Source organism: Rhagoletis zephyria, unplaced genomic scaffold (genome assembly GCF_001687245.7).
Source record: "Rhagoletis zephyria isolate East Lansing unplaced genomic scaffold, Rhagoletis_zephyria_1.1 Rzeph_scaffold_01503, whole genome shotgun sequence".
Classification (NCBI taxonomy): domain Eukaryota; kingdom Metazoa; phylum Arthropoda; class Insecta; order Diptera; family Tephritidae; genus Rhagoletis; species Rhagoletis zephyria.
In genome coordinates, this window is record NW_016158587.1 from 53234 (window position 1) to 73360 (window position 20127).

Here is a 20127-nt window from a genome sequence, read left to right on the forward strand (position 1 = left end):
TCCGAGTTCAAATTCTAGTAGTGACTGTCGGTATCTCGTTTCACATCATACCTAAATTCCAATTTTTTTTAGTCTGTCGAAAAGGCCTTTAAATTCTGTGAAACTTTTTCTTTAACAGTAACTACTTTTGTTCATAACTAAAAAAGTTATAAAGGTTTCAAAAATCCAAATATAACCCTGTGTTAAATTTGGCAATTATGCCAAATTTTTTTTTTACTAGAATTGGCAACACTGGTTACTATTACTTTTAATTAAATGTTTTTTGTTTATGCTTACTCAATCTGTTATCTGACAACACTGTTATCACCTGATATTTGCATGCTTCTTTTGTTGTCTTCTCTATGACAAATTCTTGCTTTTTCCTCTATTTATGTAAAAATTATAGTTGCGTGCATTTGAATGCATTTTTTTAAAGCTTTGATCTGCAATCAATCAATCGATTTTCAGCTTTCGCAAAGTAAACAACGTAGATTAAATTGTGGCCTTTTAAAGACAAATAAAGAAACAAAAGTGAAGTGAAGTAAAATCAAAAGCAAAAATAAGTTAAAAAAAAAATCACAAAATGCCGTTTGAAGCGTGTGATATAGAAAAAAATAAATTACCAACAAACCAACAAGTGATGCAATATTTTTTACATATAAAGAAAAATGGTGCATCAAATATTAAAAAAAATCAAACTTTAGTAAAATATATACATGTGATTACAACTATGTATGTAAAACTACAATTAGAAGGTATTTGAAAAATCTTCTGATGTCATATAAAGATATTGTTAAAAATCCAAGTAAATATTATAGTAACGAGATGTATTGGAATAAATTGTTCGAAATTTCAAAATGCAAGTGCGGCATTGAAAAAAATTCCGAGCGCTTATGTTCCGAAAATGAAAAAATTCCACCAAATATGGTAGCATTCTTTATCGATCAGAGCGGACCAAGGCTTTTAACCTTTGATGATATCCACGTTGATAACATGGAGATCGATATGATCGATCAAGGTTCAAGCATTGCCGGAGTAAATCAATCTCCTTTTACCGTTTCATATGCACCAGGTTCAAGTGAAGAAACTGAATCTGATGATGAAAATAATGACGTATCGCCGAACGAAGAGCAGCTGAAAGTATCAAACATATCGCTTAATAATTATGCTGTAGCTTTAGATCGCACTAATACTTCGGATCGCACTGGATCTTTACTTGCAACAACATTCATAAAAGATTTAAAACATTCGATTGCTAGAAAAGCGAGCAAAGATTATGAAGGCATTAGTGAAAAAAGTTGAGTTTCTTAGACGATCTCGTTATTGATAGAAATAAAATCCCGAGAGAGCGAGACAAATTTAGAGCAGAAGTCCAAGCCGCATCTACTAGCGAAGTTGTATTGCAATGCATATCTTATGATGGAAAAAAAGATGCAACATTAAAAAAAGAAGCATCTGGGAGTATAGGACGTTCTCATAAAATTATTGAAGAACATATAACAATTATTAAAGAGCCTGAATCCACATTCATCGGCTACACAACTCCTACAGCTGGTACTGGGGTAGAAATTCAGAAAGCCATTGTAAACTTCTTAGATTCAAAAGGCTTTTCGCTGGACTACTTAGTTGCAATCAATTGCGATGGAACGGCTGTAAATACAGGTTACAAGTCAGGAGTAAACGCATGTATGGAACGATACCTGCAACGTCCATTACAGTGGAATATTTGCCTGTTTCATTTCAACGAGCTACCACTCAAAGGTTTGTTGACCAATTTGCTTGGAAAGCAGATAGGTCCAGGAATTTGGCCTACAGAACTGGGATCTCAATTACTGTCATGTACCGAAGAGCCTGTAAGTTTTTTATCTATTTACAACATTCAAATTTGTAAATAATTTTTTTAGGTTGTAAATGGTTATGAGCCAATTTATATGGGACCTATGCCAGAAAATGTAGGCGACTGGAAAATCCGCGACGACCAACTGTACCTTTATCGTATGGTTCTAGCGATTAACAATGGTTCCTGCGATGATAAACTAGCTAAGCAGAATCCCGGACCTGTAAGTACAGCACGGTGGTTGACAACAGCATCCAGATTGCTTCGCCTTTATGTATCCAAGAGGCAGCCTTCAGAGAATTTGAAAAATTTAGTGACTTTCGTTGTCAAGGTTTATGCACCTTTCTGGTTTCTCGTAAAGGGCCAACCACAGTCCATACACGGAAGTCGTCATATTTTTAAGTACATAGTTTGGATTCGAGAATTACCATTTAATATTCAAATGATAATTCGTCCAATTATTGAACACAATAGCTATTACTTACATTCCGAAAATATTCAACTGGCTATGATAACCGATCCGGATCAAACCATACGATCTCAGGGCTATGAAATTATAAGGACTGCTCGGTGTAAACCACCCGCAAAGATTAGAGAGTTCCGCGTTCCAAAACATCAAATTAATTTCGATGCTGATGTATATACAAACATACTAAAGTGGGACAATATACAAATAAGCGAGCCACCATGTCTCCATTTTTATACAGACGAGATATTGGAACATTATCAATTTTCGGATCATGAAATCATTGAAATACCAGGTAGTAATCTTTAAAAGTTTAAACACATACTTATAATAAATAAAAAATTATGATCCATTTTATAGAATTTCCATGCCATTCCCAAAATACGGAACGTTTTGTGCGTGTTGTAAGTGAATCTGCTGATAAAGTAACAGATGAAAAGCGCATGGGATACATATTTGCAAAGCTTAAAAGTCGCGAACAGTATAGCAAGCTTGAGTCCCGCCAAAATTTAATATAAATAATATATAATATAAATAAGCAAAAAAAAGTTTAAAATTATAGCCTAGTGTAATTAAAAAAATTAGTGAGAAGAGAGAAAAATAAAATAAAAAATTAAAATATTATCATAGAGCAAATCGAGTAAGCATAAACAAAAAACATTTAATCAAAAGTAATAGTAACCAGTGTTCCCAATTCTAGTAAAAAAAATTTGGGATAATTGCCAAATTTAACACAGGGTTATATTTGGATTTTTGAAACCTTTATAACTTTTTAAGTTATGAACAAAAGTAGTTACTGTTAAAGAAAAAGTTTCACAGAATTTAAAGGCCTTTTCGACAGACTAAAAAAAATTGGAATTTAGGTATGATGTGAAACGAGATACCGACAGTCACTACTAGAATTTGAACTCGGAGTAAAAAATGATTAAGGTAAGAATTGTGGCGGCTTCCAAGCCATGAACAACGGTGTACGGCTCATTAAAATCGGACTTAAAATGGCGACGTAGTGTCAAAAAAAGTAAATAGCCCATCGGAGGGGCGTGGCAAAAAAAAAATTTTTTTTGCGATCGCCTTCAAAATATCTTTAATCCTAGGGGTGGACTGGAAAAACTTTTTTTGTCGATCCACCCTAATGTACACACACACTAGCTTTGTTTCTTTACTTTCCTAGCAGATCTTTATCAGGAAGAAGAATGGGAAGAATGACGCTCACAGGGAGTGAAATATAGAAAAAGTCAAGAAACGCAAACTAGCAGAAACTAGCTAGTAAACACCTGACCGATGCTATTGACAACTGAACATATGTATTTGCTGCGAATTTTTAATCGCATTTTATTTTTAAAAATAGTTCACAAATACTCAGGTTTTGCCACACTTTATCAAATTTAATAAATCGCCCATTTTTATCAAAAAATACAAAAATATGTAAAAGAAGCAAATCAAAGTAGCTGTGCCTAATCTCTCTAATGTTGGAGCAACAGCTGAATTTTTCACCGCATAACGTGAAAATTATGTGTTTCTTGTAATTTGCTTTTGTAATTTTTTACTTATATTCGGCTAACACTACCTTGTGTAAATGCGCCTATCTGTAACGAAACAAAGCTACTGTGTGGTGTATTCAATATTCATTTTTTGGTGAATTCTTTGGTCCACTGTCAATTGCTCTCAGAATTTGTGATGTGCTGAGTCGCTACTTTTAAGTATTGATCGATACTCGGTACCGATTTAAAAAGTATCAAATACTTTCGATGCTCGGTACCGAAATCTTGGAATTTCTAATAAAAGCGCGCAACAGCCAAAAATATGAGTTATATGTACACATACGTATAGTGCCAGCTATTAAAAATAAATAATATTGCCACCAGAACTATTGCAATTGGAAAGACGGTTGCGATAAGTAAAAGAAGGCGAGAGTGTGTTTTGCGAAATCAGTATCAGGGCGAATTTAATAAGGTGGTGTTATCGGCGTATCTGAATTTTTCGCCGTGGAGGACATTACATCAAAATTATGTGTTTGTTGTAGTTCATACGAATGACAGTATGAATATCTGCGTATAATTTGTTAGTGTAATTTTTTACTTATATACGGCTAACACCACCTTATTAAATTCGCCTTGATCATTATTGTGCAGATTTAATTGCCTGCCTTGTTCGACGCACACATTATACTTTGCTTCACTTAACTACATACATACAAACACATTGCTCATCTCTTGAGAAAGGACCGTCTTATTTGTACATTTTGGGTTTTTAGGCGATGTCTTATAAAATATCAATAATTTTTACCCCCAAAAGTAGCCTATGTCGAGATAGGTCCTTTTCCCTTTAAAGCCACATTTCATTGGATTCCCAAACAATATTTTAACGTTTAACTAGCCAAAGATGTAGTTCAAGATGCCCCTATAATAGAATCTTAATTAAAATATAAAACAATTTCAAAGGAAACTGATTTTTTTTTTTAATTCAAAGTCAAACCATCTAAAGTGACTTAAGCTACTTTAATTGAACGGCACAGATATAATGACGAAAGTTTAGTGTGTCGAATCGGTATCGGGTACCGAAAAGGAAGTATTGGGTACCGAAATTTTTTTCAAGTATTGGGTACCGAGAATTCAGCACATCACTACTCAGAATGTCGCCTGAATAATTTTAATGACATTTGTTAACGTGGAGCTATTTGTGAACCAAATGAAAAAAGTGGCGCATTTTAGGAGCTGGTGTAGTTTTCGTACTAATCTCAATGAATAAATAGTACCAAAATGTTAAAGGTAGAATTTTGATTTGAAAGAAATACTGGTGGAATAACAAATACACCAAAACGTTCTTTTTTTTATTCAATCAATTTATACACCAGTGTGCTACTTGAGTTGTGGAAGCTTCTGCGTATCAATTGTGTTCTGCTATAGCAAGGCCGATGTTCATCATTGCTTTAATGACAATTGCTAAATATTCAACATTGCTGGAACCTACAGAAAACATTTTGCAAATGAAGACAATAACTAGACCTCATCCTCGTTGATCAGCATACTGAAAATATTTTGGAGGTGATTAAGAATGATCGCAAGAATGCAGAAGGAGTCACTACAGAGTTAATTAAAAAATTTCGTAAGATTACAGCCGATCAAGGAGTTGAAATTTCACTACCACGTTTGGCAGGTAAACAAACAAACAGAAGTAACCCCCATCGATCAACGAAAATGAGTACTGGCGACGGTCTATAATAAAACCGTATCTGGATTCACTAAGGGCTCTTTACAACTACGCCTTTCCAATGAAAATACTCCAGATTTTTCGCTCTCTAGATTGCACTCATTGTATTCGATTAAAGCTCTACCCAGAATTGCAGTTGACGACGGTAAAGCTGTCGTCGGTTAACCGCTGTCAAAATTAAAACTCGCAAAGGCATGTGGAATGGCTCATAATTGTGGCGGCAGCGTTTTTACCGCCGACGTTTTTTGGGTAATTTAAATTTGTTTCTATTTTTACTGCCCAGTGAGGAAGGCGCAATGTTGATTGAGCGTTGATTGTAGTAATTTTTATTATTTTCGCAAGTTTGGTATTGTTTTCATCCATTTTTCTACATACACGCACATATTTAATTTTAATGATAACTTTCAAATCAAAATGACAACTGACGGAAGCCGCCGTGCGCCGCAATTGTGTTTACTCTGACAGATTTCTCTTCGGCAACTGTTCAACTGTTCACTTAAGGGCCATTCACATACAACTTTCCTCGCTTTGCTTGACAGTTCAAACTTTGACAACAAAGCTCGAAACGCAGAAGGTATGCTACAATAAACGCTTTGACAGCTCTTGCGTTCTCATTTTCTTCCATATTTTTTATCTGTAAAATAGATAGCAATATAATAATATGCATTAATAATAGCAATAAAAATTCCTATTTACCCCATTTTTGTCAATAAATGCAAATGCAAGCGCACAAGAAAAGATAAATGTAGACAGCTGATTGCCAAAGTGGGCAAAAGTTGAGAGTTGCCCAAGTTTTTGCTTCGTTTTGCTTTGCTTTGCTTCAAACGTTTTTTATGTGAGCATACTCATGCATATGCCCACATTGATCTTATATGTCAAAGCAAAGAACTATCAAGCAAAGCGAAGAAAGTTGTATGTGAATCAGCCTTTACCGCCGATCGCTTTACCGTCGTCCGCTGTAAAAGTATGTTCACATATAAATATTATCTCAATCAAAGCTCGTTTTTTAATCACCCCGTATACACGAGCAAATCTCAGATTATTAGCTGTCAAATTTTTTGGGCTTGTTATTCTCACATCTCAAAGAAAAGTTAAGTTACTTCTCTGTGCCACCGTGATAACTTTTTTCTGCTATAATAAGCAATTTAAATATATTTTAACTTAATATGTGTTTAAAAATATCTTTACAAACCTATTTTCCTTGCTAGCGTCCATTTCTGTTTACTTTAACCTTTGGCATTTCTCTTCTTCTTTGGAAAAATAATCGATAAAACTGGGGTGGACACAGAAAAGTTATCGGTTTAATCTGAGATTATTTTATAATTACAGATTAACGAGGGACGAATTTTGTATGGCTAATCTCTTTTCTAATTACAGATTAGGGTGTTAAGCTTGAAAATCTACTTATATGTAAACTTATTATAATTCTGGGTAGAGCTTAAACGATCCAGTGAAAAGGTGCAAAAGAACGCCAAGCATTTTCAATAGATATATGATCTAGGTATAGCAGTGAACTCTTTCTTTGGTACAATTTATGGAAGAGAGAGAAAAAGAACTTGTCCGAAGAAGATATGAAGGATGTTGAAGTTGTAGATCTCTTTAGGGTTGCCAGACGTACTGCTTTTGGGAGTAAACGTACTCCTTTTTATTGCAATGTACTCCCTTGTACTCCCCGAAAAAGTAAATCTGGAAATGTACTCCTTTTTTAGTTTTGTACTTCTTTCATTCATTTTTTATCATATACAGGGTGTAAAATAATAACTGTCGCACAGGTTTTTTTCTAAATAAAAGGCTCTTTATAGATGTTGTGAAAAAGTAGTTAATTGTTAATTTTCCACAGATTTTACTTAAATTTTTTTAAACAGTTTTTAACATTTAACCTTTATTTGGGTTTACCAGGTGAACACTTGTCGGTTACTTTATTACATATCTTCTGTAAGCATAGGCTAATCTCCTCCATTTGAGTCTTTTATACTCCCCCTTTTGCCCAACATAAGGCCTCGTACACAGCAATCGGTGCCGTGACATAGCCCCAAGTGGCATAACTCCAACTTTAAAATTTAGGATTGTGTCACTCCTTTTGTAGTGACATAAACCCAATTTTTTTATTTGGGGTTATGTAATTATATAAGGAGTGATATATTTCCAAACGAAAAGGCGAAAAAATCCTAATCCCTCATGTAATTTTGCAAACCAAAAGAATTTGGAATGTGCCAGAGTAATGATAAAATTTTTACCAAACCACTGGCATAAAAGCTGGCGTTGCCTACGTTATTTTCTTGTCAACGCCTATAGCCCTTCGGCCGCGCTTAGGGATTATAACCCTTACTTAGTAGAATTCTCCTTTCAGGTTTGCCGGTAAAGAGCGGCGGAAGTATTTTTATGACCCTTACTAAGTAGAATTCTACTTTCGGTGTTGCCAGAAAAGAGTGGCGGAAGTATTTTTGCGCAGAAGAAAGTTTAATATAAAATTTCTTTTTCATTTCTTGAGCGTGTTTCATATGCTTTTTTTGCTTTTCTTGAGAGCTGGAAAATATGATTTAGACTCAAAAGTGACATTTTCCCAATTAGGGTTATGACACATTATAAGAAGTGACATAACTCCAAGAAAAATATGGCGTTAACAAAATTAAAGTAAAATATTTACAAAGTTAACAGTAAAATACTTTTCTCGAAAAATCTATAAGGGACCCTTTTATTTTTCAAAAAACCTGTGCGACAGTTGTTATTTTACGCCCTGTACTTTGCCATTCATATTGTGGCAACACTACTTAATAAGCAATGTTAAGTGTGATAGTAAAAAGGTAAGCATCGTCGTAGCCAGGTAGGTGCAGGGCGCTCGGGTATAAAAATCAGAAAAATGTTAAATTAATTATAGGGCTTCAATTAAAAAATTGCAGAGTCTGGAATTCTTTTGTGTTATTTATTTTAACATTTATTGTTGCTTTGAAAAATATATCTAAGATATCATTGTTTGTTTGTACCTAAGTAATGAAAATGATCTCATATATGTGATTACACATATATTTACTTTTTGGTAATTTGTAACAATAAATTGGACATAAAAAAGTTGTGCTCCTTTTTTATGTTTGTACTGCTTTTTTCTATCAAAAATAGAAGTGTACTCTAATCTATTTAAACAACTCTAATCTATCTAAAGAATAAAACTAGTGATGTGTCGAGTCGGTACTTTTAGTTATTGATCGATACTCGGTACCGATTTAAAAAGTATCCAATAATTTCGATACTCGGTATCGAAATATTTAGATATGTAATAAAGGCGACCGCTGTGGTGTGGTGGTTAGGCCTGCACGCTACCACTTCGCAGGGCCTGGGTTCATGCCCTGGTCAAAGCAATATCTCAAAAAAAATATAGAAAAGTGTTTTTTTTTTTTTCTTAACAGCGGTCACAATGGCAAACCTCCGAGTGTATTTCTACTATGAAAAACTGCTTCTCATAAGAAAACAATCGCCGTTCGGAGCCGGCTAAAAACTGTAGGCTTATCAAAAGCCGAATGTAGGGGTTAAGAGATTTTTTAATATTGATTCAAATTAAAAATGTATATATATACGTATGTTGGTCCGTCGCCATAACTTACTTGTCTGAAGCATTTTTGTTCTAGCTGAATCGGACGATATTATTTTTGTATGTTTGAAAGGCTTCTTCATCCATCAAAGCATTGTTCTTGAACCTTGGATCTACTATTTAGGATGGAAACAGATAAAATAATATTCTACCGTTAAAGTAATGTTTTTATAAACTTTAAATATATAAAGCGGCGAAGGTTTAATGTTAAGAATCGGTTTTGGGTACCGAAAAGGAAGTATTGGGTACCGAAACATTTTTGAAGTATTTCGGTACCGGCAATTCAGCACATCACTAAATAAAACGTATTCCTGAGTTAAATAAGTGTATTTCCATTTTGAGCGCTTTTCCATACACAACAGCGACTGGGGAGCGATCGTTTAGTACACTTCGTAGAGTAAAAACTATGTGTAAATGCTGAATATTCTATTGTCAAAAAAACAAACGTTCCCTCCTAGCATTTGGAAGATATAGAAAATCACCTTGCTGAGTCTTCTTCCATCACCATTGATAATTAAAAACTGATTAATCGTTTCGACGATTAAAAAAATACTCGAAAATTACTCACCCTTACGCTTGCAAATTGAATTATTGAAAATGTAAAAACAAAATGCAGGGCAATCACAAATTGATCATACTGGGGATAGAAAGCTGATCGTTTCCTTTCCTATTAAAAAAAAGAACATTTGTTTCAGCTGCCTGTGCTTTTAATGGCATAATTTTTCAAAATTTGTTGTCAAACTTTAACAATAACAGTCGAGTCGTGGTGCGAACTGAGAGGGATAGGAAATTGCAATAGATGTATGCATGATACAATAATTTTTAGAAGGTAGTTTCACTTCTTCTTCTTATCCGCCATGTTAGCTATCTGACAGAAAACGTGTTTCGTATTTTTTGTTGTACCAACTTTTTCAAAAAAAAAATCCAGCTTTTGACGTTGGAAAAATAAAACAAAGAAAAGCCAAACATATAAGTAGAGAAATTTTCGAATATTTTGTAATAATTTTCTTCNCAACATATTATTTTGACTTCATTGATGAACCATTCCATTTGCAGCATTCTCTGGTGAACTGCAGCTGCGGCCGAATTTGATTGTGTGCATCACCCTGCAGATATTTTGAAGTAAGTTGGAACCAGCTCTTAGTTATTTCAAAACCTAATGAACCATTTATTCGCAGATTTTGTGGACGTTTCTGCTGTGCTGCGTTCCTGCTCCGCCTGTGTATTGCTCCGCCCGTGTCCCTGTTGCGCCTTTGCATTAGTGTGTGCGTTGTGCTTTAGATACGTTTAAGTAAGTTGAAACCAGGTTTTTGTGTGTTAAAAACCTAAAAAGCCATTTATTTGCAGATTGTTTGTATGCTTCTGCTGTGCTGCGTTCCTGCTTCACCCGTGTATTAGATTGCTGCGTTCCTGTTAATATACACATCGTCGTTTAAAGTACGAAACCGCGTAACTGACATTTGCTGCTAAAAATTGGATTTGCTCACACAAGTTCTGGGCTCAATCCTTATCCATTCTTCCTGAAATATACTAGCCAAAAATGCGATTGCTTTTTAAAAAAAGATAACCATTTTGAAATATGAGTGTTTTTACTCTCTAGAAAATAATTTATGCAACCTCGCATACGTGGGTTTGCATTATCTTGATACACGGTTTTGTACTTTAAACGACGATATGTAGATGTATGTACATATATATCACATATATTGACTTAGATAAGTATAGACAATTAATGATGTGTACATAATTTTTTTTTATGTTGAAACTAGATAGATATGTATATAGTATGTTATTATTATTATTCGGGTCGAAAAAGTCCTATCTCAAATGGAAATACTTTGAAAATGTGCTGAGATAGGGCGTCTTTGGATCGCCAGCTGAGATAGGGTGTTTTTGAACCGAGTTCTGAGATAGGGCACTTTTCAATCAAATTCTAAAATAGGGCGTTGTAAAGTTTTCTGATATCGAGTGTTTTCGACCTGACTGCCGAGATAGGTCCATATTCAACTCAGCCATCGATATATAGTCGCATTTTTCGGTATATGGAAGACGATTAAACACGATTTGTTTTTATATCGATTCTAAAAAATCAACGGTAATTTTTAGCCACTTCAAACTTGCATATAATAAGACTAAAATTGAAGGGCCTATAAAACTGAGTGCTCAAAAAAATTCTAACACTTCTGAGAAAAAAGTGTGAATTTTGGGTGAAAATTTGTTGTATTTTTTGTAGTTTTTTTACAAAGTTTTAAAATTGGGTTTATATGGGGTTTGTTAGAAATTAAGCTTTATTTTTATTGCAAATTCTTAGAAATAAATTAACATGAGAGGGAAATAATATCACTTTGAAATGGGGTTGCTATTGATATGACCGATACTGTATGTATATAATAAATTTTGTACAATTAAAAATCAAAGTGGATTTACTAAAATGAACACAACGTATTAATTATAAATTCTGAAATATATTGTTAATTTCAAAAACAAATAAATAAAACATTAAAAAGCTTGCTGTATGACTCGAACTTGGATGTACGTGAACTTGGGTAATGTATAATTGTTTATATGATTCCTCAAAGTATCCCTTATATAACACTGTGGAACACAAAAAAACCTTAGTGCGAATATATCAAGTTTGATAGCTGTTGGCCATACCAATAATGCCTCATACTCAGATCAATTCCTGTTCTCCGAGAAAAAAAAATTTCACGATCCAAAAATCTGAAAAATCTTTTTTCTCCAAATTTTGAACATTTATCGTTTTTGGCCTATATTTTGTGGCAAATACCATACAAAGCAAATACAGGCCAAAAAACGAAGAATTTTCAAAATTTTGAGAAAAGAATTTGACCGCTATACTCAGATTTTTGAACCGTGAAATTTTTTTTTCTCGAGAACACGAATTGATCTAGTAAAACTGAGTATGAGGCATTATTAGTATGGTCAACATCTATCAAACCTGATATATGCGCACAAGAAGCCCATTTCTGCCCGTAAATGAATTCCTCTATTTGGCCTGTACAATATAAGGGAAACATTTCAAATTCATAAGGGATAATTTTCTTAGTGATACGGCTTATATAAGGAATTATATATGCCTTACTGTTCTAGCTGGGTATTCATCAGCCCAAAAATTTTAAGCATATTATCATATTCCTGTGAATAAAAAAACGCCTAATTTTATTATTTTAATTATCTACAACTTTATGAGACTACCAAGCCATATATATACCTATTCAGATAATCGAAACGCTGTTGAGAAGGCATAAAATTTAGTACTTTTTCAACTAAAAGGCCTTTTTTCTTCCCGTTTTTCTTGTACTTCCAAAATACAATATTGACCTAAGGTAGTTCGATTTCGAGCTGTCACAACGTACAACACCTTTCATTATTGCATCATGAATATTTACACGTTCTGTTAAAAAATATCTAAAATAACAAGCGATAATCCCCAAGTTCTATATCGTAGCACTGGCCACATTGCGTGTTTGTCACAGACACGGTTTATGTCAAAAATTTTGAAGTGAAACTACCTTCTAAAAATTATTGTATCATGATATGTATGTATAAAGGGCTGACTATAATATGAATAAGCTGCAGTAACTGACTGTCAGAAAATGAACGAAAAGTCTGTCAAATGCATAAGCAACGTAGTGTAGACTTTTAGGTGGCTATATTTTACTTACATGTGTTCAGTGTTTCCAAATTTTTTTATTTTTCACCCAAAATCGCCAGAAAAAGTTACCAAATTCAACAAAAAATTAACAAAATTATTTTAAACTAAACTAAAATTTCGGAGCACTTTAAAATCCACATTTCTTCAGTTATGACCAAAGCACATAGATAACAAGAAGGGACAACGCGAAAGTGAGTAACTGGGGCTTGCCTTCTCTTTTCATCCAATTAAAAAATGTACTAGAGCAAAAGAGAAAGCACGCCCCTGTTACTCACTTCCGCTCCAATTATAACGAGTTGTCCCTTCCTGTTATTTACTTTCTTTGTTATGACCAAATACACACATACATATTTATGTCAAAAAGTGGCCGAAAAATTCAATGCTTGAAAGCAATCCTGAAAGCTTTCGACTCAGACATAGACAAAGGGAAGTCCCCTACTGAATGCCGTAGCCTTTTGAACATACATACATATTTACATAGAAATCTACTCATTTGGTTGCCGGGTTACGCCGGAATATTGATAGCCATTGCAAAGCTAACGAACTGTCAAGGAAAGGTAGGACCATCCACAACCCTCTGTTGTAGATCACACAATTATAGTAACCTAGGACCGCCGAAAAACTGTTCGCCTTAAGAAACTTTCAGGATTACCTGGTATTTCTGTAAAAGGAAACGCTTACGGCCCACTTCCTAAAGTGGAACAAGAACTTGTTTTGACCTATGTTACATGTAGGATTGAATCGAAAAAGTTACCAAGTGGAAAAATAAGTTACCAAAACCAAATATGATAAACAAAGAAAAAAATTACCAATTTCGGTAAAAAATTACCAAAGCGGCAACACTGCATGTGTTACATATGTACATACATACATACGAGTACAAACAGCTGATTCCGTACGGAAGGTGCGACCAGTACACGGTTGCCATTTCCAATTTATTTTTCGGACCAAAAAATGGACCAAATGGTAAAAGATGGACCAATTTCTATATGCTAATTCAGTTTTTATAACGATTTTTTTATTTTGCATCCAAAGTGAATTACAATTGTATATTATTAACATTATATTATTTAAAGTTTTAAATTATAATATGTTTCTTAATTTCGTCTTTATTAATGCTAAATCAAAAAATTTGCGCTCAGCTGCTGCGAAACTATGAGGCAGACTAAAAATGTTATGAACTAAATCACACAATTCTCCAAAGGCCGCTTTACCCAAGCCATTTTTAATCAAACTTACTTGATCCCAAAAACATTCTATATTGGTACAGTTTTTGAAGTTACCTTCACTCAGCCTCAATTTGCGAAATTGAAATTCAATTATGGTTGCATCATTTACCAATGCAGGGAATTGCTTGAGTAGCAGCAAAATTGATACATCAGTATCAGAAAGAACTTCATGTGGTGTAATATCCTTTCGATTGAAATCGAATATCATTTACATGTGCTAAATGCTATGATTAAAGTTTTGCTACCTTTCCAGATTTTTCCCAGCCACTTTAATATTGGTCACCGAGTAATTGAAATTAGCCAGAAACCGCGATATTTGACAGATGATTAGCCACGCCATATTTGAAGAACGATGGCAAAGAGAGTTCACACTTTTAGCAGGTGTTGCCAATCGGGCCTATGCTGAATATCGTCATCGTCATCGTCGACGATCATCAACGCATCAGTAACGTACGTTTGAAACATCGATAATATCGGTTCAAAATTCGATGTTTGCCATCGATGTTTACAATTTCCTAAAATCGCTAAATTCACTATACATCGATGCCAGTTTCAGCGATGTTTTAACATCGACTTATGCTCCCAAAATTTTTTGATTGGCCATGCATTTTATTACTTATTCTTTTGAGGAACATTCAGAAATTCCGAGTTTACTCTTATCTTTCGATACTAAAAATGCTTACTTACTCATTAAACAAGGACCGGGATCCCGTTGAAATTTCACCGAAATTGGGCCCTGGAACTTTAGGCTCATCGAACTTACGACTCACAGTGTTTCGACTATATGGAGGCAGATAGAAAAAAGTCATGGTGACAGTTGATAAAAAACACCAGCTGGACTTAGAGAGGGAAAAGTAAAAGTCACAAATACCACATTTCACATTATTTACTCACTCCCCTTCTTCACGAACGAAACATTTCCAAAGAAATACGGGAATCGGCGCGATACCGAGTAATCAGTTAAGTTGCCTTTGGCGATTAACCCGTTAAAGAAAATGTTTCTTTTTCAACCATAATCCATTATTTAAATATCGTGGAATATTTAGGTGAAGGTATTTATCATTTATTTGGTACTTTCCTATTTTCTTACTAAAAAATTTGCTTTGAAATGTAGATGCTAAAGATTATTAGTAAAAAAAGTGTGAGTACCGGTCCGTCAGGTCTTGAAATTAGACAAATGTTTTAGAGAATATAATGTAATTTTAGAATATATAATTTGATCTTTGTGCGCGACTTTGCAAATATATGTAATTTTTAATTTTCAGCCTCTTTTTGCATAATTTCGCGAAAAGAATTTTTCGAACAATGAAAAAATCTTACCAAACATTGGAAAAAAGCAAGTATTTACACCTACACAAGTCAATTTATAGTATAACCTTTGTTTTCTGAGATTGAAAAGCAGGAAACAAAAATTTACCAAAATTCCATCACATTTAACGACTGGGCCCACATTTTTTGTGATTTTTGGACGTTATAGTGATCCCATCTTCCCCATATTTCCTATTAAGGTTTTTCTAATAAAAAAGTGAGCACAAACTAAATTTCATCGAAATAGGATGAAATTTAATGTTTCCGCCCACAAGAGTAGAAGGCGTGGCAATCATTCCATCTTTACCAAATTTCATAATTCCCTATTTCTAAGTAAACCTAGAGCACATGTCAAGTTTCAGTGAAATTGCTGCAGGTTTACTATTATTTCCACCTGCCTCCATATAGTCGAAACACTGTGTGACGGCATGCATTTCTATTCTATTTATAGGAAGGGTAAAGGAGTGGTAAATAATTACAGGGAAATACATCCATATGTAAGTATATTTCTAATTGAATTACAGATAGTTTGAATTGAAAAGTATTAAATTTTCCTTTTAATATATCGATATATCGATGTTTTTCTGGCGATGTATTTTAGCATCGATATTAATTTTTCCGATGCACCGAAACATCGATGTATCGATGTTACACCCCAAAATTTGCATCCCTAGGCTGACGATGACCGTATGGTCACTTTTAAATACTGACGATTACGATATTCAACATATTCATCAATTAAAGAGAAAAATTAAAAACGCGGAACTATTGCATGAAGTGAAAGGGTGATAATAATCTAACTAAAGGCTTGTGAAATGGACCATTTTAAAAAGAATTGGACCAATGGACCAAATGCAAAGAAATTTGGTCCATTTGGACCAAAACGGCAACCGTGGACCAGTATCGCTCTTTCCTAAAGCAAATGACGTTTGACAAAACTTGATGTTAAGTACATTATAGTTTCAGAATAGGATTTATGTGTATTCGCACGTTTGCATACGCTTGCTTATGCATATTATAGTCAGCCCTTAAGTCAATGGTGGGCAAATGCGGCTCTTTGAGCCAAATGCGGCTCTTTGCTTAGCAAAGTGCGGCACTTTTTACTTTATCTTTGCTTAGAACACTTTGGTTCTTTTTACTTTTTAAAATACATATTTCTTTGCTGGATATTCTTTTCCATAGTGTTGTTTTTTTATTTTATGCTTTTTATGTACACATGAGATCGAACATTACCCGCAAATGGATAATGAATATTTGCAAAACTTGAATTTGTCTCTACAAGGAGAAAATAAAAATGTTTTTGATTTTTCGCAAATTATCTAAAGCTTTGAAGCTAAACTACGTCTTTTTATTCATGATATCAAAAAAAGAATATTTCATTTTCCATGGCTAGAAAAAAATATTGCAGATTTTGAAAAAATATTGCCGAGTAGAGAGGAAGAATCGCGACCTGAAGACGCAGTTGTCAATTTTGGTGGGCAGACAACACCGCAACTGGGCAGAGAAGTTGCCGGCAATACGCTTCGCCATGAATACGACACGCTGTCAAAGTACCGGGTATACTGCCGCATACCTCACATTTGGGCGTGAGTTAAGAACGATCGACGACGTCCAGCATGATTTGAGAGCTATCATCCATTCAGAGAACTTCATTGCAGAAATCACACCGTATCTAAGCACTCTCGCGGAGGTGTTCCAAGCTGCGAGAGAATGCGAATGCAAACAGCAAGATGCTAATAAAGGCATCACCAATCCACAACGACGTGACCAAGAGGGACTAGAGATTGGTTCCAAGGTCCTTGTGACCACGCATGTTTTGAGTAATGCTGCCAAGGGTGTAACATCGAAATTTATTCCACGACGAGATGGGCCCTATATCATTATTGGCAAAGAAGGTGCGACTTCCTACGTGATTGCTCATGAGGACAACCTCCAATATCCATTGGGCGCATACCATGCGTCATCACTGACACCATATCGCAGTTCCCGCGATGTTCCTGAGGGTCCCATTAACATGATACGGCGCCGAGGACGTCCCCGGAAGAAATCTTAGGATACTTCATCGGGTCGATTTCAGAATCCTAGGGGGAGACTGTAACGACCGTCATTCATATGTATATTCATTGCTTGTATTTTATTTCATTTAATAGCATACTGTTCAATGTTTTACGTCTAAACTCTTTGTAATGTCATGTAAAATGCAACTCTGTTTAGTTTGTAAGAAAGCTCTAAAATGCATCACTGACGATCAGCATCGTCATGATCGCCTATATATACTCGTGCTAGCATTGTAAAACACGACTTCTCGTCTTAGCGTCGATTGAGTTGGTTCGTCCAATATTGCTTCGGACAACTAACTTCAATAAAGACAATTTTAGTATACACATTAGCTAACGCGTTTTCATTCGTTCACGTATACCTTTAACTCCCTCTCTGTTTGCGACTCTCGTCCGGATTATCGGGCAGGTCCATCAAGAGGCGTAGTCGCGGTCACTACAAAAATTAAGGAATTGGTGTGACGGGCCAATCCTATGACATTTCATTTAAGGAACGGCAAGTCATACTCTTCAAACTTAAATAGCTTTAAAACTGAAATGTGTAAAAGAGAAAGCCACACATTGAAAATAAAAAATGTTAATTAATTACCATAGAACAAACATTGGGTCAGGTATGTATTTACATGAATTTCTTTAGTATTAAGTTTTAAAAAAATATAAATAGAGGTGGTAACCTTCATTCGTTATTTCTGTTTAAAAGCTATTTCAGTCCTTTTTCATATTATACCAAATTTGTTTAATTTGGATAGNACCTTCATTCGTTATTTCTGTTTAAAAGCTATTTCAGTCCTTTTTCATATGATACCAAATTTGTTTAATTTGGATAGGCGGTTTCTTTATTATCCGGATAGGACGTTTATTTCGGAATAAAAAATATTAGGCCAAATTTAACTAAAAAAAAACTAACTGTTATTTTCGGTCCCTGGAATATTGTCAACTGCACAGACGTATATCTAACCAGTCACAGAAGAAATCATTAAAAATGAGTTACAAAAACTAAAATCGAAAACCGCTGATGACGTGACAAGTTCCGAAACAACCAAAAGAATAAGAATGAAGAATTCTTTCGAAAAAAGCGGCGTTTAAACAACGATTGTGTCATGATGCTAGATTGTGAGGATGAAAGTCAGGAGTATACATCCGACATTTGCAGCCTCGATGAAATTCTCAAAAAGTAATTATTGCACCGCAATAAAAATAAATAAATATAACTGAAAGTCCTCTCAACTGGTGCAGTGTCAATCGAAAAGAATTTTGCCAAGTTTCAAGTTTGTCGCATCGAGCGAGTAGTTATATAATGGCACAGGTTTGATTTACGACCCTTCAAAAGTTTTTATTAAGTAGAATGTTACAATTTTTAAATTCAAGTACTAAAAAAACATTCAGTCTTATCATGAGTTTAATTTTCCCCGAACCGATTCACTTTTCACTTTTAGTTTTCATGTACATATTTACTATGGGCGGAATACAAACTTTCGGGTGAATTTTTATTCGGGCAAAACTCAGGATATGGCAGATTATTAAAAATCATTAACCTTTCCATTTTTTATTTACATAAATCACCTAATTGCCCACCTAAATTATTTCTTAAAAATACATGATATCCGCATTCGCATCCGCATCCGCTGGTGTTAGCTTTTAAATATCCGCATCCGCATTCGCATCCGCGGATGTCTAAAATTCCACATTCGCAACATCCCTAGTTGAAACTCATATGTTGCTAGTTGCGTTGTCATCAATGTTATAGGGAATTTACATGAGGCTATTTTGCGTTCAACATTTGCATTCAACGCCCCCTTTTACAATAGTCCGAAATTTTTTTCAAGAGTATGCAATTGATTTCATATATAGCCATACCAAGTTCCAGTATTCTACCGTTAACACTTCGAGAGATATGCAGTATGAAAAATTTGGTTTGTATTGGAGGTGGTACACCATACAGTTTCGATTATAAAAAGCGGTAAAATGTGATTTTGTATTTCGAAACTGTACGGTGGAAAGTGTGTTCTAATATCTATTTGATACATAAAAAATGATCACGGCTGTACTTTTTGCTGATATATTACATACATATGTTCCATTTAGTTAAACAATATAAGAATATTTTAGTATGTGCCACAAAAACGTAATTTTCTATAAAAAATCATCTCTGTCTCTTTCCCGGTAAAAAAGTTTGAGAGAAAAAAATACACTTTTTGAGAAATTAAATTAAACAAAAATTTGCACTTTTTGTTTATTGTTAAATAAAAAATTTGAAGTAATGCAAATCAATAATTATATCATTCTATCTTGAAGTGACAAGAATTACTGACATTTGAGTAAAAACATTGTTGGAATCTATTAAATTTTGACAAAGTTATGGGCATTTTAAAAAAAAATTCCACTGTCAATTCGAATAATCGATTTTTGCCTGAAAAACAAAATCGCGTTTAATTCGGCCGAAAAAATTTTCCGAGCCAAAGGAAAAAATACGTGTCTCATTATTTGGACCAACAGACAATGTATTTGAGTTTGGTCGAAATTAAAAATCATGCTCGTACCTGACCGGTTGTCTGGAAATGGAAAGCATCTATTATTATTATATTTTGCCTGTATCCGTTGTTTCTGATTGTCGCAAAAAACTTGCCTCTTGACGAATTTGCCCCTTGATATGGTGGTTGCTCAAAGCTATATTCGAAATTGCATGAAAGTTAGAAAACAGGATCCTATAAGCTTATCCAGGCAAAAAGCTACCTACGTACAAAATGTTAATCAAATCGGACCATTGACACGATTTTTC

At 34.4% G+C, this 20127-nt stretch overlaps 1 long non-coding RNA gene across 1 annotated transcript; it reads left to right on the top strand.

Moving 5' to 3' along the window:
* Nucleotides 1-10096: 10096 nt before the first annotated feature.
* On the top strand, nt 10097-10586 carry LOC108364237 (uncharacterized). Its single transcript, XR_001847734.1, has 3 exons — nt 10097-10200; nt 10257-10369; nt 10426-10586. It is a non-coding gene; the product is annotated as an uncharacterized LOC108364237 (long non-coding RNA).
* Nucleotides 10587-20127: the final 9541 nt, after the last annotated feature.